Genomic DNA, 23,650 nt, shown 5'->3' on the forward strand with positions numbered 1-23,650 from the left:
ATAGAGGAATTTACCCTGAACTAGGTTCACGCAGAGGACCAAACGCTTCAAATATACTAATCTAGGCACCTCTATTACATAGAGCAGCTTGTTCCTTGTGCCTCGCGAAGCCAGCAGCTAGGGCAGAGCCAGCAGAGGCTAAGGCAGGAGAAGCAGCCGTAGTTTTTGTATATTAATGTACTATAAGCAATAACGGTAGAGGAAGCGGTTCTTATTTGTCGATCCTGAAAAACGATATGAAATACTTGTGTACACAACTGGCATCTCTCTTGCCCACTACTCCTCCCAAGGTAATTACAACATTAGATGCCTTCCATGACTCATATTGTATCTATATCAAATTGTAACATTGCAGGTGATTTCTTTAAGATTTTTATAGGCCTAAATTATATATTTGAATTCTTCATACAGCTTGACAGATGTGGATTATACGAGGAAACCATTAATTACATTAGAAAGCTCGAAGAGGATCTCCATCAACTAAAGAGAAAGAGAGACCGTCTACTAGAAATCCAATCTGGACAAAAAACAGACAAGAACATAGACCTGAAGGTAGCCGTGGAAATTTATGAGAGGGAAGCAATTATCATAATTACTAGCCAAAGAAGGCCGAGATATATGTGGAGGATTCTGGAGGAATTTGAAAAGCATGATCTAGATCTAGAGACCTCACAGCTTTCTACAGGAGAATATTTTGTTTTTCTACACTTCCATGTCAATTTCAAAGACAATATTTACCATGATTCAGCTCAGATCCAGAGTTCTCTAGAATGCAGGCGTCGATTAACTTATTAGATTATTGCAACATCTTGTTGCTGATGTGAAATTTGTACAGTTGCGGATTGCTTTGCTGTGATGCCATGGGCGCATAACCATCATGTACTCTTGACTGTTGCAGGCTACAGTGGTTTCAGAACCAACTTCTATAATGGTATTGCTAATTCTAAGGATGATTAGTAGTAGATTTTCTGCAAAGCTTGATGACAGCAAGAAAACACAGCCAAGAATCTCCAAAATCCAATGTAACTCTTGACTGTTGCAGGCTACAGTGGTTTCAGAACCAGCTTCTATGATGGTATTGCTAATTCTAAGGATGATTAGCAGTAGATTTTCTGCAAAGCTTGATGACAGCAGGAAAACACAACCAAGAATCTCCAAAAGCCAATGTAAGAGGAAGACCTAGGTTGTACATTTATAAATACAAATTTTAAACCATCATAATTTCTCTTCATCTATGAAGTGCGTGCTTATTATTTCTACGGGCAGGGACTACTACTGAAGATAATTACAAGTAGTTAATTTGGTCACATTTATAAGCTGAAACCCAAAACCCGGGCTCTCAAGCCACTTAAAAAAATGTACATAGAGTATTTATCAATAAATCCAATCCACAAAGGAGTGCAGGGCAGGAAAAAACTGTATTAAAATGAGGCTTGATGTGATGGAAGAGGAATTAGTTTGTACTGAATATCAAAGTTGCACTACTATGAATTTGAATTCAATTTCATTTTTGCTCTGGAGTTAGCCCCTGTTTAATCATCTTAATTTCGTTTAGCATAATATGTTTTTCGGTGTCTCCACCATGTCACCCCTGTTTAACCATCTTAATTTCGTTTAGCATAATATGTTTTTTTGGTGTCTCCACCATGTCACAGATTCGATTCGTACAATACATAATGTCCTGAGTGGCTAGTTAATTGCTACACATCTTATTCTTTCATTAAATATTCCCCCACTTCATCCAAAAGGAAAAATCCACTTGAAATACCATCTTTGAAGATGAGGCAAACACTGTATTTAGATGAGGCTTGATGTGATGGAAGAGGAATTAGTTTGTACTGAATATCATAGTTGCACTAATATGAATGTGAATTCAATTTCATTTTTGCTCTAGAGTTAGCCCTTGTTTAACCATCTTAATTTGTTTAACCATCTTAATTTCATTTAGCATAATATGTTTTTTTGGTGTCTCCACCATGTAGCAGATTCAATTTGTACAATAGATAATGTCCTGAGTGGCTAGTTAATTGCTACACATCTTGTTATTTCATTAAATATTCCCCCACTTCATCCAAAAGGAAAAATCCACTTGAAATTCCATTTGAAGATGAGGCAATCTATGTTCGAAAATGTTATAGAATTTGTCAAATTTGGCATAACATAAGTGATTTCTCTTTATCTTCTAGCTTTGAATGGCATTTTGTTTACTAATTTTTATCTTTAATTATTTTTTATATGTCATGATTCTTATTGAATTTATGCCTTACGGCGTTTCCTTTGCAACATCTGGTGCAAATGCTAGTTTTATTATCTATAGGACAAAGATTCATATATTTTAAATGGAGAATATCTAATAAGATATAATGGTTATATTTTTTTAAGTCAATCTTTGTAGATGAGAACATACAATATTGGCAAACCTGATTAGAAATTTAAAGGATCTCAATCAATAAGAGATAAGAGATCCATTTATTGCATTGACTCTCATTTTTTTTATAAACAACAACACTAAATCATTTCAAAATACCAGTGAGTGGTTAATTTATGTATTGTAATATCATCCATTATAATAGTTTTCCATTAATCTAATTGGGTAAATGAGTTAAGATTTTTATTTATTTGAGGAAGCTACTCTATATTCTCAATTTGATGGTGCTATGTTCATATTGACAAGTATAATTTCACTCTAAAGTTAATCAATTAATGGGCCTAGATTACAATGTTTACTGATAATATTAGGATGATGAAATTTAAAAATGTTAGATCAAATGTGCATGTGTTGTTGAAATTACTACAATTTAACAATCTTACCACATCTCTTTGCGCCTTTTGGATAATTGCTAGTCTTCATCATTAACATGTTTTCAATACCTAACTTTTAATTAACCAAATAAATTGATTATAATTTTTCACATTGTATAAACATGTTGAAATAGAAGTTCTTTAGATATTTAATTACAAGAGACATATAAACTTTATTATTTAACCATGTCAACCAATTTTTTTGGAAAAACCTTTTCACCTCTTTTCACTAATACTATATTATTTTATTTAAACTTAAAAAAAAAACCTACATAAATTGTTTTATTTAAACTTTAAAAAAACCTACATAAATAACACACCATGTCCATGGAATATATACATTAAATGAATAATAATAATAATAATAATAATGTTGTAAATTAGGAAATTAATAAAGACTTGAAACAAAAAAAAATGATACACGTTCCATTTACAATGGATGCATGTAACTGGTGAAACTAATTGGTATGGATGTTGTGACACATAATGAGGTATGCCATGTATCCATTACATATGGGAGCCCATGTATCCATTACCACGTGCCCATCACATGTCACGCTATGTGCTATATACATTAACACTTGTCTTTCATCGTTCATTGTCCATTTACCCAAAGCATTTGGATGTAGAGGTGTAGATAACAGAATTTCTGTGCTACCAAATTCCCTGTGTGTTTTATTTCCATCAGCATTTTTTCGAGCAGAGCTTTTACCTTCATTAAAGGATTTGGTTTTGTGTGTTCAACTTTCTAGCAGTTACAGGTTCTGGTTTTGTGTGTTCAACTTTCTAGCAGTTACAGGTTCTGGTTTTGTGTGTTCATCTTTCTAGCAGTTACAGGTTCTATCCACGCTCATTACTTGGAGATTCACTTTATGCTAATCTGATTGATAGGATACTTGGAGATTCACTGTGAGGCTAATGATACTTGGAAGAAAAAATGAACGGAAACCACTTTTAGCATAGGTGAATTGGATACCTACAGCAGTGACTGACACTATTGAATTGGATAGTTATCTCGTGGTAATGACCTCTGCATTTTGGTTACCATTAAGGAAATGCTTATTATTTTCATGAACTGTTTCAGAAGTTGCAAGTCTCTTCTGAAATTTCTTGATTGGGGATTGCGAACTGTTCTCCCCTTTCTTTTCCACCCTACTCATCAACATGATTCCCATGTGGTAATATGTTTTCGAAATCTTACTTTTATCATTATTATTGTTCATGTCTAAATGGTTTGTTGATTGAGGTTCTTATTGTGTTTTCCTTTACAGGGATGCATGGGATATGGCCGCTGAAATTTGTCTTTCTCAGCTTCCAACTTTCAGGTAAGTTCTCGCCATGCTGAATTGTATATACAATCTAAATTTTCACTTATATCAAACTTGCACAACAAATAACACAAATATACCCATCTTAGATGGCGCAAACCAACATCTTCTCCTAGTCATGATATTCCTATTTCGTTTGCACTTGTGTTCATAGTTATTTTGTGAAAATGTCCTCCTTCAAGACTTTCTTCCTTCAAGATTCTCTGGACTGTGAATTTCCTCCTTTTAAATTACATTGTTCAAATTCCCTTCCTTCTTGTTTGTCTTCATAGTAAGCATCTGATCAAAACATTTGTTTTGAATTTATAAATGCGCTGCTCTTTTTGAAGGAGCATAGCACCAAGATCTTCAAGTGAAACCGTGCAAGTCTTCTTTGATGGTTCAAACACCTCAATCAACCAATCACTTTGTCAAGTCTGCTGTCAGAGCGCCCAATTCCTTCAGTTCGACAGTATCAACAACAAGAAGTTGGTTGCAAAGTCTTCCATGTGGGTTATATAATCAACAAGTCTCATTATCAATAGGTTTCAAAGCCTACAATTGTTTGCAGAAGTAGATAAAATAATCAAAGCCTACAATTGTATCAATAGGTTTCAAAGCCTACAATTGTTTGCAGAAATAGATAAATTAATCAAAGCCTACAATTGTTTGCAGAAGTAGATAAAATAAGATAATTTTGTTAACGTGCAAAAGTCCAATAAAGGACCACAATGTTGGTCAAAGTCCAATAATGGACCACAATGTTGGTCAACGAGATTAAAAAAAATAACTTAACTTAAATATAGTGGGAATGCGAAAACATCTCTTAACACAATTTGCCTATACGACACTCGATTTATTTGAGGTCTTAAATGGATACTATATTATGATTCATATAGGAATAATATGATGATTTACAGTAGAGTAAAGTTGAAGTTATAGTGTGCATCGTCATCACATTCTTCAAAGATCCTCCACAGCCTTTGCTTCACTGAAACGTTCTTTATGCAAAATGTCCAAATGGAATAGCTGTCACCATACTAGGGAGTGCTTGGTTTCTTTGAAGAATACCCACGCAACATGAATCTACAAAAATTTATAAAAATAGAACTACCACTGCTCTAACATCCATTATCAATGACAATTTTCAAGAATCGATCATGGCTTTGATAATTTAGGATGCCTTTGATAATTTAGGACTCTTTAATCAGAACTAACAAAACTAACGTGGCCTTGAATCAGGGGCAACTCCTATTTCCAACCCTATTGAAATATAAATGCGGTCTGACATGCGAGCGGCGGTCTGACATGCGAGCGGAATAGGAGTTGCCTTGCATTTATATTTCCCTCAAAGTTGACTTTGGCATGTTAGCAGCAAGGCAACTCCTATTCCCCTCGCATGTCAGACCACATTTATATTTCAATAGGGTTGGAAATAGGAGTTGTCGAATCAGGGTATCTAGTATCAAAATAGATTGTTGGAAAAAGGAGGAATGTTTAATATGTAAAGGTTTGTTTGTTGCTGCCTAACTCCACACTTTTCAGGGAAAGGTCTTATCACATGGGCTTATCACATGTTTCACAGTAGGATAATAACACCCAACCTTTTACTCTATTACTAGTGTATGTTGCAAGATACACAACCTCTTTAATAGGGTATGGTTGTCTCTATGATAATCATAAATCATAACAATTCTAGTTTCATACCCAAATCATAAATCATAAAAAACAGTAGTTATATTCATCTATTAGAATTATATTCATTGTGATATTTTCTTCAATAATTTCTAGAACTAAAATATATTTCTATATTTTAATCATTTGAAAGAAATACAAAATTCCTTATTGTTATAGACATTTTTGTGTCTTACAACATAGAGCATGAAATGTCAATAATCTAAGGGATCCAAAGTCCCTAAACATGTTGTTCCTACCCCTAGAGGAACAAGGTCAGCAAACCACAGCACTTCAGATCAGTTCTCCACTGAAAAACACTCAAAAACAGGTCAATTTTGGATCAAAGCAGCTGCTCCACTAAGCATCTGCGCTGAATGTCAAAAGCTCTATGGTGTACCTGCGCTGCATAGCAAGTGCAACAAAGGCTACCTGCGCTGGGCGTACTTTGACATGTGGAGGAATCTTTTCTCAATGTGCCAGTGCCCAGGAAGCTTCCAAAATGACACTTGGATCAAAAGATTCGCCTAATGTTGAGTTAAGAGCTTCTAAAACTCCAAGTGGAAGGTAGAAACTCCGAGTGGACTCGAGGACTGAAGAACAACTGGAGTTGAAGAGGACAACAAGTCACACATCAAGCTGACTTATCTTCACTCCAAAACTCTATATAAGGATCTCATCCCATGGGATCTGGAGGCCGGAATTTGGTGCGAAGAATTGCTGTTGGTTTACAGTTGAGAGTATTGGGTGATTGCTTGAGGGAGGTGAAGAGGAGATTTCTTTCCGTCGGGAAGGTGATGCTGGATTGGACCTCTCACGGTTGTATCACCGCCTGAACCTTACTTCCTTATATTAATAAAGCATTTGAGGTTCTTCTATCCGCATGTGTTTCAATGGTGTATTGTCTTACTTGCGTATTTGATTTATGCTAATCCTTGAATCAATTATGAATGCATGCTTCTTGTAGTCTCCTTTTCTTGTCTTGTTCGCAGGATCTCGTGTAGCTGGGTCCGTGAGAAGACTTGGAGCTGGGAGCGAGCGGCGAATAGAGGAGATTGAATCGACCATTTGCGCAAGACATCGGTAAGTGGATCTCTTCCTTTCATCTCTTGCATGTCATAAAGAAGTAACTTTAGCTAGCTTTGCTTCAGTTGTTGCTAAGGAACTATCACCCTTAGAGTGGGATAGGGTCATTCCATGTTGGATACTTTTCCCCACAACAGACTGGCGACTCCGCTGGGGATCGTGTCTTGTTGGTAGCTTGTGTTTCTTGCTATTCATTTCTTAAACAAAGGGAGTACCGAATCGAACTGCATTCGAGTCCTTCGAATGCAAAGTAGAGGGCAGCTACTCTAGCCCAGTGCTGGGCATGTTTATGATTTGAAGAGCTGGTCCACAAGGACTCTTTTTAGCTCTTTGTGATAGTGTTCATCTTCCTTTAATCATCCTCTAGTGTATACTTGACTGATAGCCTTTGATTTGGCCAAAAACCATTGATTTTTGAGCAAACTGTGACCCGGAATCTGAGAGAGACGAGAGTTGTCTCTTCAGTGCAGCTGCAGCAAAGGCTACCTGCGCTGCAACGGAGGTCCCGAAGGGGCTACCTGCGCTGCATGTCAGATTGACAGTGCAGCACCTGCGCTGATCCAGTTTTTCCTTGTGCAACTGGGATTCCCCACTGTCTGTTGCCCAGTTTTCAGTATTGTTTTTGCAGCCTATTGTCAACCTGTATACCCAGCTGAAACTACTTCTCTTTGCCTTCATTCCGCCTCAGTTGTATGAAGAAATCGTGATTGTTCTTATTGTATTTCTTGCTTTCATTCACAGTTTCCCGTAGCGAAAGTGAACTAGTCTTGCTATGACCTCTTGGATCTAGACCTATGAGAAAGTGTCATTGTGATTCTAAGAGCTAGTTTATTGTTGTTCATAGCTGCTTGAGCATTTGCTTTCGTTATATGGGTCGAATTTCAGTATTTCTTGTGTTGAAACGAGTGAATCTTAAGGTGTTCTTTTGATTATTGGACAAAAACTTGTTTGCTTTCGCTTGAAATTGAATTCGAAATTATACAACAGCTTTCTTTTTGTAATACATCAACATTAAGGAAGAAGAAAAGAAATACTTGCATTGTGCATGTGCATTTTGACAGTTTGCATGTCGATTTAGGAAAAGTGCATCAGTGTGTGCTCTATGATCTGTTTGAAAAGATGATGTCTTTCTTTTCCCTCAGTAGTTAAGATTTTCATAAGTTGAAAGAATTGAAAAAGCTTGCTTATCATTCTTAGACTGCATTTAGGAGTTGTATCATACATCACGTGGTGATCCATAAAGGCAAACTGCTAAGCAAAATCAACCTAAAACGAACTGAATTTACATAACAACGCTTTGAAACATAACGAAACACAGTAGAGGTCTAGGTAGACGTGAACTGGCGTCGTTAAACATAGTGACTTTCGATCTCTACGAAGGTGGGTGATTCCTCCTGAGGGACGATAACACTAATACGGATTTGTGCTCCCGCGTACCGTCGCGTATATTGGGAGACCCCTATAGGAACAAAGCCTTTATCCATAGGAAGCCGTGTCGGCCGCCCTACTGATCGCGATGCAGTGAACACAGCATTCACGAAGATCGACCACTCGTACCGTAAAACGTATTCTGTGGTTTCGCGAAAGGTTTGGCACACCCTCTGCCTAGAACTCCAGAGTAGTTTCTTTTGGCCTTTTTCAAACTCTATAACTGAAAAATTCCATCCGAGCATTTGTCACTTCGGGCTCGTTAATACATCGAAGGAGACTAGAGTCATCTTTAGCTTTTTCTCGACTCTTAAAAAGTGAAAAAGCAAGTTGTGTCTAAAGCGTCGTCATATAAAATTCATTTTAAACAGAACATAATCACCTCCTATTCCTGCGTTGATCTTCGAAGTTAGTCTTTTGGCATCGTAAGTTCTTGTAGAATCGCTAAGAAATCTTTTGGATAGACTAGATATGTCTGAACAACCGTCGACATCTAGGACTGTGTCGTCTGACACAGTAGCAGCAGAACCGCCTGCTGCTACTCCAACAATGTTCGCTGGTATACCATCTGTCCCGGAAAATTGTCAACAACAAGCCGAAGTCCCATCAAGGACGACGATATGGTTAGTTCCTATTTCTTCATCCGGATTATCACCTGGTACTTCTTATGTTGAAACTCAACAAATTGATCCAATGTGTCTTCAAAGGTCAATTTACCCTTTAAGTACTGGATTTCCACCATGTGGAGGGCAGTATGCTCTTTCATTGTTCCCTCCTAGAGAACAACCATATGAGATTTTACAACAGGGATCAGGTCAAACTGGAATTACATCCAGCGGTTGGGTACCAATACTGCCCCAACAACCAGGAGTTGTATATTCAATGCAACCAGTACACCCTGTGTCGAATATTACCACCACACCTGCTATGGCGAATGCGTCGCAAGTACAAGCGCTACCTGTTGTAATACAACAACCTCTTGTCTCAGCGGCTCAATCACAATCTCAGGGTAGTGCCTCCTTATCTGGAGCAACTCAGGCTCAAACAAGTACTGTGACTCCTCATCTTGGTCAATCATCCAGTATTGGTCAACAGCAAATGGTCCAACAACCAGAGCTGGTTCAATCTCAACAACCGCCATTCCATCAATCATATCAAGGACCTGAGCAACAAATCTTTGTAAGTAATGGGCAACCATGCTATAATGGTTATGCCCATCAACTTTGTCAAAGTTATCAGCATTATGCTGGTCTGCAAAGACCCATTGCTCAGGCGATACCATCTTATCCTGGATATGCTTCGCCTAACCTGAACCAACAGTTGCCCTTTATAGCAACTCTAGAACTGCCAGATCTAAACCGGCTGACGAATGATCCAATTGCTTATGCCCCTTGGTGGCCAGCGATTCCGCATAAACTTCCATCGGACATTCCTAAATTCAATGGAAATCCAGGTGAAGACCCGTCGAATCACGTCATGACTTTTCATCTGTGGTGTTCATCGAACACTCTAAACGATGATTCGATAAGACTTCGCCTCTTCCAGAGGACATTGACAGGTCCAGCGGCTAAATGGTACATTGAATTGCCAAGAGCCCCTTTCGACAATTTCAGCTCCTTAGCCACGACTTTCTTAACCCATTTTCAATTACCGATAAGGTATGAAACAGGAACAGAACTCCTTACCAACTTCAAACAGACAACGGCCACTCACATATCTGATCATATACATGAGTGGCGACGTCGTCGTAGGATGGTGAAAACTTACGTTCCCGATCAGCTGTTAGCTGAGTGGTTTATAAAGTCGTTACTTCCAGCTATAACGGAAGATGTGGCCAAGGGAGGAGTCGTAACAGAGGAGCAAGTCATTGCTCGTGCTCAATACTTAGACTTAGTATATACTCAGTCGGGCACGCTCTACGACAAAATACTTGACGCCCCTAGACCTGAATTTTCAATTCCTCCCCCTCCTAAATCAAATACTAACTCTCACGCCACTAATGGCGTGACTGGCAAACGCCAAAATTCTAGTCAAAATGCAGATGAGGAACTTCTTGCCTCAGAAGTAAATGCCATGTCGACCGACAAGGGCAAACGACTGAAGCAACCAGGGGGCAAGAAGAAAAAGAAAAGGAAATGGAAACCCCCGACAGGGTGTCATATATGCGATGAGGATCATTGGACGAAAGATTGTCCACATATAGCTGAAGTTAAGAAACTCTTCAAGAGTTCAAAAACCCCAGCAGTATTGACTGATCTGTTTCCTAACCCAGGCCAAAATCTGGTTGCTAATCAAAATGCTTCCCGATCCCAAGTGCTTATGTTGTCCACCTCAAAGCAACAGAATAATGCTTTGACAAGGAATAAAGATTACAGGAATCCAAAGCAGTTGAACAACAAGGCAAATAAACAACCTAGTAGTTCAACAACAACTTTCACCAAAGTTGTGCCACCCATCATTCCTAAACCAATGATAAAGTCGCCAAAGGGAGTAGTACACAAATCGACATTTAATCCTCGTCCAAAAATAACACAGGATTATAATATAATAGAGGACCTGGCCCAATCGTCGTCCGCTATGTCGACGCTTGAGGTAGCGCAAAATTGCACCTCCCAAGAGCAAGCTTTATTATCAGCCATAGGTGGGATTGGCCCAATGGATTCCAATCTTGTGGCCTTTGATCATAAAGGATATGACCCTCAGTTACCAGCTCAACTAGCTTTCCTTATTCAAGTGAAAGCCCTCAACAAAACTGTTCACCGAACAATTATTGATGAGGGGGCATCTACATGTCTTATGTCGATGAGTTGCTAGAAAAATTTAGGCTCACCACCCTTGTCAAAATCGTCAACGACATTAAAAGCATTTGATGGACGATCATACACTCCATACGGGATTTTAAGTAACTTGCAAGTTGAACTGGGGGGCAAAACAGTAGAAGTTGATGTGGAAGTAATCGACGGAAACCTCAATTACAACATCCTACTGGGAAGGCCTTGGATATATGCCATGGCTGCAATTGTGTCGACCTACTTCAGGAGGATTGTATTTCCTTTTCAAGGAAAAATTACAATCGTCGACCAACAAACATTTCTCCCCAACAGTTCTCAAGTTACGGGAAGCAGCACAATGATCCATGAAAGTAATCAATCGCTCCAAAATATTGGAGTAGGTCTCCTAAAAGACCCTGCCTTAATGGGTACTTTTGCCCTACCGCCGGCAAGTAATCTGGCGGAAGTAGCCACAGTGGAAACCTACAATATTAAATCTTCTATATCCAACGGATTCGGAAGATTCCTAAATATTTTGTCAGCATGGATCATCGCCCTAATGGAAATACTGTAAATACAGTGGGCCCCGAGGACGGTTCTTATCTCGTGTCAACCTCGTTAAAAAATGAAACAAAGAGTCATGAGGATAGTTCTTTACAACCTCATTAAAAAATGAAACAAATCCCCTTTTTCAAAATTCAAAGGTAAACCTTCATTCCAACCACCAAGTTGAATGCAATGAAGCTTGGGGGGCACCCTCCTTTGACATGCGTTATTATGATGCTGGGGGCATGCAAAAGAACGAGCAGTTTTGGAAAAGTTCATCCTCGTTAAAAAATAAACGCAAAAAAAAAAAAAAACGAGCAGTTTTGGCATAGTTCATGCTCGTTAAAAAATAAACGCAAAACCGAGCAGTTTTAACGCGGACTTCATGCTCGTTAAAAAATAAACATAAGCATGTGAGCAAGCTTCCCCCCAGAGTTCAAGCTCATCCAGAAAAAATGAACTGGTAAATAACCATTTGAGACCGTAAATTCATCAGCCATAAAAGCCTTGGTCGTGTTTGTGCACCGTCACCTCCACTTTTCATTTGGCCGATCATTCACATCCACTTGATTGTTTACCTATTTTGAGGAACGACTGCGAAGAGTGATCCCACCTAGCCATCCTTGTAATACTGCCGTGATTGGAAAATTCCGAGTCTTCTTTGAGCTCTTTTCACTGACTCGTAAAATATGAAAAGTTTGCCGAGTTTTGGCCTTCCAGCTCGTTAAAAAGACCGGAAGAGCTATCCCTCCTCTAGATTTTAATCTTTTTGGACCTGAGGGATTATTGCACAAAAAAGATCGAGCGCTTGTCTAGTTCGGCTCAATAAAGCTATCGAACATTCATCCCTTCTGTATTGTTTTATACTTTTTCGGACTTAAGGGATTAGATGACGAAAAAGGGCCTTTGGAGTTAACTTTATGTACCTTTTTAGACTCTCTAAAAATGAAAAGGACCGAGTTGTCTTTGTCGCTAGACTCGTTAAAAACATTAAAATAGCGACAAACTTGTCTTTAGACGAGAACGAGTTTCCCTATCGCTAGGCTCGTTAAAACATAGCGATGGGCTTGCCCGAAGGGCAGGTTATAGAACAAGCATATGTTATCCTCCTCAAGCTTGACAAAAATAAAGAGGTACTGGTCAGAAATGACTGGGGAAAAATTGGGAGAACCTCAAAGCTTAATGGTAGCAAGTCGCTCTTGAACATGACACTTTTGCCTCCGTAAATATCGGGTTGGGTTATTATCATTCACCGGTCCCTTCACCATGGTCTCACCATACCATCCATACATGGGGTAATGCTACCAATCCATCACATCAGTGTCGTTATATGTTCAAGAGATGTCATTCAGAAAGTGTCAACCGGGTCCCATTCACTACCATACATCATCTTTCATCCTTCCATGACCGCCACCCTGAATCATATTTCATAGATCGTTTTCACCATCATCACTAGCTCTGTTCCGTGTCACTGATGTGGGATTCATTAAGGCCCTCCTTTGACGGATCACTTCTTGTCGACATCAGCTCATTATCCAAGAAGTTGATCTAGGAACACCCCCTCAGTACTTTGAAGCTTGCATGCCTCAATGGCAAGTTTCTCACTTCCGGCGATAGGTATACATTAATGACCTTCGACCAGGAGACTTTGCGTGGTGTTTGACGTCAGATCCTATATTCACGCCACGTGAATTGTGCTACAGTACCTTGAGGGTCATCATCATTATCGGTGATTCCTCTCGCGCTTGTTAACAGTTTACATTATTGACTGGTAATCAAGCGATGTCTTTCCATGTTCGACTTCAAGAAATTCTCACATGGATCGACTTGTACTAGAGTGAAGATCGGACAAGTTTGAAGACCCCGGATCTAGTTTCATCCATCCAGGCTGCGATATATATTCAGGAGATAAAAAAATAGACATGTGCAGCAGATGATCATCCTACTAAAAGGATGATAATTAAAAGCAGAGAATTATCAGTCTATTATCAGACGATCGTCTGTTTATGTACAACAAATGTATTTATAAAGCTGAGCATGGGAAATGCCCGCATCAGCTAGATCATAAAAAGAAAGTATGAAAAGATAATGTATTGTATTGTATTTTGTTACAGGTCACCTCCCAACGATTGAATGAACTTCGAATCCTCCTAATAAAGCATTTCACCCGATAAACGACCTCATACTTTAGGGGGCAACTGTTATAGACATTTTTGTGCCTTACAGCATAGAGCATGAAATGTCAATAATCTAAGGGATCCAAAGTCCCTAAACATGTTGTTCCTACCCCTAGAGGAACAAGGTCAGCAAACCACAGCACTTCAGATCAGTTCTCCACTGAAAAACACTCAAAAACAGGTCAATTTTGGATCAAAGCAGTTGCTCCACTAAGCATTTGCGCTGAATGTCAAAAGCTCTATGGTGTACCTGCGCTGCATAGCAAGTGCAACAAAGGCTACCTGCGCTGGGCGTACTTTGACATGTGGAGGAATCTTTTCTCAATGTGCCAGTGCCCAGGAAGCTTCCAAAATGACACTTGGATCAAAAGATTCGCCTAATGATGAGTTAAGAGCTTCTAAAACTCCAAGTGGAAGGTAGAAACTCCGAGTGGACTCGAGGACTGAAGAACAACTGGAGTTGAAGAGGACAACAAGTCACACATCAAGCTGACTTATCTTCACTCCAAAACTCTATATAAGGATCTCATCCCATGGGATCTGGAGGCCGGAATTTGGTGCAAAGAATTGCTGTTGGTTTACAGTTGAGAGTATTGGGTGATTGCTTGAGGGAGGTGAAGAGGAGATTTCTTTCCGTCGGGAAGGTGATGCTGGATTGGACCTCTCACGGTTGTATCACCGCCTGAACCTTACTTCCTTATATTAATAAAGCATTTGAGGTTCTTCTATCCGCATGTGTTTCAATGGTGTATTGTCTTACTTGCGTATTTGATTTATGCTAATCCTTGAATCAATTATGAATGCATGCTTCTTGTAGTCTCCTTTTCTTGCCTTGTTCGCAGGATCTCGTGTAGCTGGGCCCGTGAGAAGACTTGGAGCTGGGAGCGAGCGGCAAATAGAGGAGATTGGATCGACCATTTGCGCAAGACATCGGTAAGTGGATCTCTTCCTTTCATCTCTTGCATGTCATAAAGAAGTAACTTTAGATAGCTTTGCTTCAGCTGTTGCTAAGGAACTATCACCCTTAGAGTGGGATAGGGTCATTCCGTGTTGGATACTTTTCCCCACAACACTTATGTATTTAATACCAGAAAAGTATAGATGTAAAAGATATTGAATATAAAGTTTTTTAAAGATAGGATAAGAAATTTTAGAATCATAAAGCCATTTTTAAAACACCATTCATAGTGAATCTAATTCTATTTTTCACATCTGCATAGAATTAATAACAAATATTTATGGAAATAAGACTCAATTTACTTCATAGTTTAGTTAAATAACTACCACTTCGCTGGAATGGACTAAGATGTGGAAGAACTTTGGCCTTCACAAATGTTGTTGATAGTATTACTTGTACTACACAACAAATGTGTTAGATTTTATTGGAATTTGGGAATGGAAGTAGAGCCCAATAAAGTGTCTCTAATGTTTTGCAATGTGCTTAGAATGCCCAGCATAGTAGGTCATCCTTGAGGAGATTCATTTGTGCAAAGCAAGCCCACATTTATCAGTGAACTAAGACAATTGAGATCCTTATCTTCTTCAATGCATCTATTAGTCCTCCTCAATATGGTAAGGGGATTGAAAAAATATCCGAATGTGCACAATATAGATGTGTCATCATGGTGACTTTTATTTCTTTATATATATTCAAAATCTTAGTCTATTATTATCTTTTCTTCGTTATTTGTTATTTTATTTATTTATGTATTATTAGTATTTCATTTATTATTATTATTATTATTATTATTGATATTATTAATACAAGGCATTACATACTACCCCTCTTTAAGAAAATTCATCCCAAAGTTAATATATTCATTTATTATTTGATTTATTTATTACCCCATGTTTGCCTAACACCCTCTGATGAACTAGTATACCAACAAGAATCGAAAGTTACATTACAATATGGGGAAAACCAGAGGAATCTAAAGCCTCTTTCCCAACTTTCAGAATTAGGAATACAACCTCTTTAGTTTATATCATGGCACCAAGACTCACATAGGGGCTTAGACCTCATTTGCCCCAAGGCAGGCATTCGGTCTAGTATTGAATGATGCTCGACATATCACAACGTTGGCCCAACTCCCTCTAGAACCAACTAAGGTACATAGCCTCAGGATCGAAGTCCTTACACCACGTATGTACTTTGGCATCCCAATCCAATTCTGGGCACTCGGCCTCCTCAAGATGGTCCCATAGCTCCTCAAGAGCTATACATCAAGAGTTATACAAGAAAACAAATTGGCATATGTTGTGTTGATTTAGTTTTTCCCCAACCCATATGGTTTACACATTCTCCCTCATAGGTATGGGCTCCCACAAGATCATCAAATAAATCTTCCCTCTCGGTTCGTTTGTGGAATTCGTGTGAATCACCACATCTCAACATGTAGCCAATGCATTCATTATAACATCATAATAAAATAATTCACATGCCAACTCTTGTATGCCATGACAAAAATATAAAATCATTGTTATCAAAACATTTTGAATAGTAAAAACTTCATGCTCATGCATGTCATAATATATGAATTCTTTAACCACACGCTTCACATCCTGAAATACCATCATAATAACTGGAAGCACATGTCAATATATCCTCATATCATATCATCATAAATATGAGAATCATACTTATCAAATAGAGATCAATGATACGCTATAGCATTCTTATCATGATTCATCAGGAAAATCAATCTCATTTTCTTATATAAAAAATGAATACTAATGATGAAATACACTTATTCAACATCCCTTTAGGATCTAGGTTATCTATTAATACTATTAGTTTCATTTTTTCATCAAGCTTATAATGTATTTTTCAATAGTCTTTTCTTGTTCCTTCAAGTAGAAAGTTGACAATTTAACAATAGGTGAAGTCATTTAAGTACATCGTTAAATTTCAAGTGAGTCTCATCATCTTCAACTTGAATATCTAGTCATGTTTTCTTCCCTCCCCAAGGAAATTTAGTGAATTCATCATTAAGATGTTATTGGTTGTACAATCACTTCTTAAATAATAAATATCAAAATAAAAAATTCATGATCCTTCTCAAGGTCTCCTTATAAAACATGGAAAATTTTAAGGGCTAATATTCATAGGTGGGCTAATTTTCCATGATTTTTCAAAAAAAATGATTCGTCAAATTTCCATTTTCTCTAAAATTTATTTGCCCCCATTTTATAATATACAATTATTTTACCTTAAAAGTCACTAAATTTTTATAGAGAATGATACGAAATCATTAGAAATGTGAATATTTTTAGAAAAATATATCCAAACATTTTACACTTTGCATGTTAGGGACTAGTAAGATTCGCCAAGGTTTCTAAACATTAAGAAAAAATTCCTTAAAAAATTCCTTGTTATAAAATTTCTTTCAACATTCATTCTTATGCTTCAATTGTTATCTTTAACCATTTAAACCTTTGAACATTTTCCCATTTTATCACTTGTCATCCCTAACCAATTACAAGTTTTCATAACCCCCTATCTTGTCATTTTAAAATACTACGACATTCACCAATCACTAACTTCTATATCTTTAATAGACATTTCTATTTGAGAAATATCTCAAATTTATGTTTTATCTTCTTCATTCCCAGTATAAAGGAACTCATAGGTGTATCACTACTTAATCTAATGTCACTATACTTCCTAAGTAGTACCTTAAATTAACCTTCATCATTATCATGATCATTTAGCTATAGTAGTTGATTGAAATTATTCTCTTCCTCATAAAAATTGTCCTTATTTAGACCTTATAGTGATCTTATTGGGTGCTCCATTTTTGGAAAAGCAATTTTGGAAAATTTTGAGTAGGTTTTGATCGGAAAATGGTTGTGCGAGAGATCACTGGAAAAAGGAAAATGAATGATTGAAACAACCAAATGCCGAGAATCATGGGAAAGAGGCACACAAGATAAATGAAAAGGTATTTACGATGAAATATGAAGAGGCCTCCAAAGAAGGATAAGATCACAAGAGAAATGAAAAGGAAACTATGATCGGATTTTTAGAGGCTGCCAAAGAAGGATGGACACACTAGAGTTTGAGGGAATCCAAGGTGATCAAGAACAAATAAGCGAGCGAGATCACAAGAAGAAAAGCTATAAAACCCGAAGGGGAGATGGCAAAAAAAAGAAGAATATTGGGAGTCTATGACGAAATGTTTTGTTTCTTGAAGACTTCCTTGCTCTTTATGATCTCTCTCTCTAAATTCTATTATGTAACCTGATCCAATAGCGATTAATGTTCTTTATTGTGATGAAGAGCATGTCATGATGTAATGATGTAATGATCTAGCCGTTAATGGCGTTAGAAAATTAAAAAATAAGAAATATTTTCTTTATGTTGATAATTATGTGTGATATTCTTATGTTCTTATCAACTTTCTTGTGTTCTTCTTTTATCTTAGTTCATCAAGAAATTATGAAAACAATAGAATAGAGATAAAAGACACTAGATGTAGGCTGACAACCAGGGAAAAACACTTTCTAGGGGAAAACTCATTCAAAAAATCTTATTTAATAGTTTCACACGATAATCAAAGACTCAAGACCTAGACACAAACTTCCTCCACAGCAAGTCAAGCCTTTCTTCCTTCTATAGGTAATAATTATTTCAGCAATAACTTCAACCTAGTAGAAACAACTCGCAGCAACAAACAAACTTTGATCTAGTAGAACTTCGACCCAGTAGTAGCCCAACAAAATCTTCAACCCAACGATTAGCCCAACAAAAACTTTGACCCAACAGCTAGCCCAGCAAAAACTTTGACCCAGCAGAAACTTTTTCCTTCCAACAAATAACCCAATAAATCCACATGAGTGAGAGAGAGACAAACCTTGAAACTTTGATCTTCCTTCTTCCAACGACTTTCCTCCTTCTTCTGCAACTTCACACTTTTTCTGCTCTTCCTTTTAGATATCGAACTTGTGAGTGTGAGTGTCCTCCAAACAAATTGAACTGCTCCAATACATATGCTTCTAGTGAGGTCAAATTATCCTGTTTGAGGCCGACTTGATCTCCTTGAGGCTGACTTGGTGTGGAGGTGAGAAATACCTTATTTGACACAATAAACATTTTTACATGATTCAAAATCCCAAGAAGGGTCTCTTTAAATGGACAATGACTCTAATGACTTAGTATAAATCCTATAAGTCCTCAATGGGGACTTTGACTTAAAACAAGATGACCCAAGCATGAAACCCTTGCTTTAAGAAATCATAATAATAATAAATTCTTTTTATTTCTTTTTATAAATATATTTCATTATGACTCAAATACAATTTATGAAGAACGAACCTAGTTACATTCTTCAACACTCCCTCTTAAATAGGGAGCTATTCATACATACATATACAAGTACATGGAATATCTCAAAACACATGAACCATCAATAGTTTAGGCACTTACTGTACCACAAACTAGATTCCTGACTAGAGCAATATATCTAGGTGGGACTACGATGGGCTAAAGCTTTCAGCCTCTCTAGGTACCATTAGGCTTACTTTATATCCATCACCTTAGGGAACTAGGTGTGTAATGCAAGGTCTGAGCTCTATGACCAACACCCTAGAAAATGTATTCTAGGATATGTGTAGAGATCGACCTTAGCAAAGGTATTCCTCATCATCTTCTTATAAAACATGAAAACTTTCACTGGACATGGGTGTTAGGCTATGAGAACACAACTTTCATATGCCAAACATGTTTCCAGATAGGACATTTGCATAATTGTTTTACACAAGAAAAAAATGTGCCAAAAAATAAAGAGGTAATCTCTTAAGCAAAGGGGATGGAAATTCCCTAACAATTTAGAAGATGAAAAAGAAGACCTCAAGGAAACTCATCCAAATTTTGAAGCATAGTCTCAACATGGAAGTTAGTTAAATGGTGGTGAAGGTGATAGGTCTGGATCAGTGGATGTTACCCAGAACGCTATTGAATCAACATATATCATATTACCATAAAAATGGAAGGTGGAATTTACCAATGGAAAAAGATTCAGGAGGCATAAAAACATCTCATGTATCTCAAAGCTCAAACTTAGAAAAGTATATCCCACTATAGACAAATGATAATCAAAGAGAAATAGTAACAAATTCTAATCATTGTGTTTGGTGAAAGGTAGGGGGGAAAAACGAAAATAAGGGGACTTATGTACAACTATTTTATTACATATGTGCAAAGCTTGTAACTGGGTATCAAACTGGCGACCACGGATGTGCGAAGCTTTCTGCACAAGCATGTAGAATGGGTGTATTCATATTTAAAAGGTTATTTTTGTAATGAATGAAGAATATTGCTTCTAATTTTTTCATTAGTCATTAGGGGACTTTGGAGGTCTAAAATGGGCCTCCTATATAAATTATAAAATATTAGTGGAAATAATAAAATAAGATTAGATTACATCATCAAATTTTAGAGGGAAAAAATGAAAAACTATTTTTTTCAACTTGTAATTTCAACTTATCTCCCTATGGGTTTACTCAAATTTCGAGAGGAAACACTCGTTGGATGAAAAATTTGATTCACCATCCAAGGAGTACCCATGCTACATACTTTCGATGGACCTGCTACATGAAAAATGAGAAATACATGAGAAACGTGATTACAATCACGTTTTTTCATGTATTTCTCATTTTTCATGTAGAAGGGTCGATCGAAAGTATGTAACATGGGTACTACTTGGATGAGGAATTAAATTTTAAATCCAATGAGTACTCCCGCTCAAAATTTGAGTAAAACCTTAGGGAGATAAGTTTAAAATACGAGTTGAAAAAGTAGTTTTATTATTTTATTATTTTTAATCTTTTTACTTTTTTGCTCAAAAAATGGTGAATCATCCCCCATGGTTGACATCATCATCTTTAATCCTATTGGTTCTTATAAAGTTTATTTTGATTGTACATTTTTCTTAGGAGGCTCATTTTAGACCTCAAAATTCCCCTAATGGCCGATAACAACACTTTTTCCACTTTTTCTTCAAACCATTATTAAATAAATAAATTGTGGTTTAATGTTTTATTTGTATGTTAATTGAAGTTTCATGCACCTCCACACAATGGAAACCTCCACACATTGGTTTGTGCAGAGATGCAGGGTAATGTAAGCCTTCACACAAAATTATTCTCTTCAAACATGTGTCTTCGCTTTTTTGACCTATATGCGATCTTGCCTTATCATTTCGATGATGCTCTCGATCACTTTCATGTGGATTTTCAAGTTATTAATTAATTTAAGGGTATATTTGGGCTACACTTTTGCTGCAAGCGAGTGCGCCATGTGGGTAAAAAAAAACAACTCAATTAAGCCTTTTTAAGCGCTCGATCGAATAATATCTAAGCTCTTGAATGAGCTATTTGAGGGCTTAAAGATTTCTCAATCGAGCATTAAAACAAATTCTCGATCAAGATCCTATGTAACCCAAGGATAGGGGCTCAATGGAGCCATTTTTTTTCACTTCCTTGCAAATGCATCTTGGGAATGAAAGTAAAAAGGGTGGCTCAATCGAGCCTTAAAACACAATTGAGCTATGGGATTGATCTAGATTTAAAGCTCAATAAAACCATTTCTTAACCATGTTAAGGGCTTGATCGAGGGTTTCTTAAACCCTCGATCGAGTTATTTGATATTTTACCTTAAACACTTGATCGAAAATTTTAAACACTCGATCAAGCTTCTAAGAGCCTAAAAAATAGAGTTTTAGCTCCACTTCTGTAGATCTCTTTGCAACAACATTTTGTAGCCTAGCAGACTTAGGGCAGAATTTGTCCTTAAGTCGCAGAGTTGATCATGTTTGATTCATGAAAGAATCCTCTATCCAATAGCATATGAGTTTGACACTTTCAAATTCATATGGTATTTTTCATGTAATTTTTTTTAAACATAATGCTTGAAATTTTTGTAGAAATTTGATAGAAATTGCAACTTCTCAAGATTTCACACTGAAAAAAAAGAGACACAATTCTACTCTACTGATCTGCGGAATGACAATCACAATTTAGAATAGCATGCACAGACATGTAATAAGAAAAATTATAAATACATAGTTATTTGTAGGGGAACCCAACTGGAAGAAACCCCTCAAGCCTTTTTGCATTAATCAATTGAATAGAGAAACTATTACAACTGCTAGCTCCAACTCTAAGTTCAATGTACAAAAGAATAATTGTTCTCTATGCTCAATGAAAAACTCTGGCCAACACTTAGCCAATTACATTCCCACCAAGCCTCCTATTTCCTTGTGCAAATCCTAAGGAAAATTTAGCTCCTCAACAATAGGGAAATCCCTATTTCCTTGCACAATACCAAAATATTGATCAACTGCTTGCCTGCAAAATTTTGTACACTCCACTAGTATACAAATAATTTTACATTAGCCTTAATTCCTCCACTCCAGCTGAGGAATTTGAATTCCATGCATGAATGAGATATTTTGGGTTGATTGATCAGTTAACTGATAGATCTTTGAGTTAGACTGTTGTCTCACTACACAACTGACCTTCAACTAACTCTATCAATAGTTATAGGTTAGTTAACTATATAAAACTGGAAATAACTAAAATGGATTACTTCAATTTTGCAATCACACATGCATAATTGAACTCGAAGACCTCTACCTCAAATTTATTGAGCTAACTGAGTGACAAGATCCATGTCGCACTAGTTAACTTCCTCCGAGTTAGATCTTATACTTTTGTGATCCATATGGTTGAATAATAATGTCTTTTGGATTAATCACATCATTAGGATTTGGCCAATGTTTTGAACCAACTAATGTGGTTCATCCTTAGGACACAGGTGAAAAAAACCAGTCGATCTTAAGGAATAAATAGCAAGGATGCATTAGGGTCAGGAAATAGTCGTTATAAAATTAGTTATAAAAATATTTAAAAAATATTTAGTTATAAATTAGTAAATTTTTTATATTATTTAATATATATATATATATATAATAAATAATTAAAATAAATAACCATGAGTTTTTAAAGTAATAAAACAAAATTATGTAATAAAAATGTACGAGAAAAATAGAATTTAGAATAATATGTTGACAAATAGAATTAATTAAAATATATTAGAAAATTATAAACTTAAATAAGGATGGATATAAATCACATGTAGGGAATTCAAATAATTTAAAATTAGAGGTCCTATATTTATATTAATTTGGAAAAAATCCATTGGTGAATAACTTACTGAATTACTTAATTAATGAAAAAAAGGGAAGAAACAGGGGGTTGGAATTAAGAAGACAGGGCTGGAATCCAACTCTTACTTAATTTCCAACCATCATCCTCATTAAGATTGATTGCATGCTTCTGAATCTCAATTGCATCTCTAAGCTTCCTATGGTGGAAGTGATCAACCCTAGCAATGACTTTGGAATATTCTATGCAGATATGGTGCTTATATTTCTCCGCATGTTCAGCTAGAGTTGATGAGTGGGAATGGTTGTGCCTAATGTATGATGCATGCTCTTGGATTCTCCGGTTAATGGAGCAACCAGTTTCCCCAATGTACAAAACCCCACATGAAAAATGGATCAAGTAAACCCCTTTCATGTCTCTGGGGTCTACAAGGTCCTTAACAAATCTCAGATAATTTCCAATGGTAGTGAGAGGTTTGAATGAAGCTTAAACTTTATTCTTTTTAAGGATATTGGAAATCTTGTTTGTGGTCTCTTGGATAAATGGAAGATGAACACTAGAGGTGGGATCCATCAAGGAAGTCTTAACTCTTGACTCTTTGTGGGTCCTTTGAAAGGCCTTAAGGCCTTGAGTTCTACTATACCCATTATTCTCAAATACCTCAAGAAGATGAGAATTCTCTTGCTCCAGGTGG

At 36.8% G+C, this 23,650-nt stretch overlaps 1 long non-coding RNA gene across 1 annotated transcript; it reads left to right on the forward strand.

The window, feature by feature from the left end:
- The first annotated feature begins 3,413 nt into the window (after nucleotides 1–3,413).
- On the forward strand, nucleotides 3,414–4,522 carry LOC149155794 (uncharacterized). The gene is made up of 4 exons (XR_016262570.1): nucleotides 3,414–3,470; nucleotides 3,694–3,822; nucleotides 4,074–4,127; nucleotides 4,460–4,522. It is a non-coding gene; the product is annotated as an uncharacterized LOC149155794 (long non-coding RNA).
- Nucleotides 4,523–23,650: the final 19,128 nt, after the last annotated feature.

This window comes from Pinus tabuliformis, chromosome 9 (genome assembly GCF_031772625.1).
Source record: "Pinus tabuliformis cultivar Carrire ecotype Pingquan chromosome 9, CPIR1, whole genome shotgun sequence".
Classification (NCBI taxonomy): Eukaryota; Viridiplantae; Streptophyta; class Pinopsida; order Pinales; family Pinaceae; genus Pinus; species Pinus tabuliformis.